The 295-nt window shown below is 54.6% G+C and overlaps 1 protein-coding gene across 1 annotated transcript in view; it reads left to right on the forward strand.

Moving 5' to 3' along the window:
• IGF2R (insulin like growth factor 2 receptor) overlaps positions 1–295 on the forward strand; it is a 106,145-nt gene that overhangs the window by 37,352 nt on the left and 68,498 nt on the right. The window lies entirely within an intron of this gene.

Genomic DNA, 295 nt, shown 5'->3' on the forward strand with positions numbered 1-295 from the left:
TTCGAGTGCGGTTGTAAACTCCTTGAGGGTAGGGCCTGCGTCTGGGGTGTCCTTGGGCCCCGTGCCCAGTGGTGTCTCTCCGGTCCTCTGCTGCTTAAGTGTCTTTGCAGATGCGGTGCTGATGAGGGGAGACATCCCCAGGGAGGAAGGAAGGGTAGGGCTTTCCTCCAATTTATTTCTGCCTTCTCCTTGTAGAATGAAGTAGGAGGAGCTGAATTCTTTTGCCAAAGAATGTCCTCCCCTCCCCCCAAACAAACGTGGAATTTGCTCTGGTTTCTGGCAGGCAACTGGCCTG

This window comes from Neophocaena asiaeorientalis, unplaced genomic scaffold (assembly GCF_003031525.2).
Source record: "Neophocaena asiaeorientalis asiaeorientalis breed wild unplaced genomic scaffold, Neophocaena_asiaeorientalis_V1.1 scaffold123, whole genome shotgun sequence".
Lineage (NCBI taxonomy): Eukaryota > Metazoa > Chordata > Mammalia > Artiodactyla > Phocoenidae > Neophocaena > Neophocaena asiaeorientalis.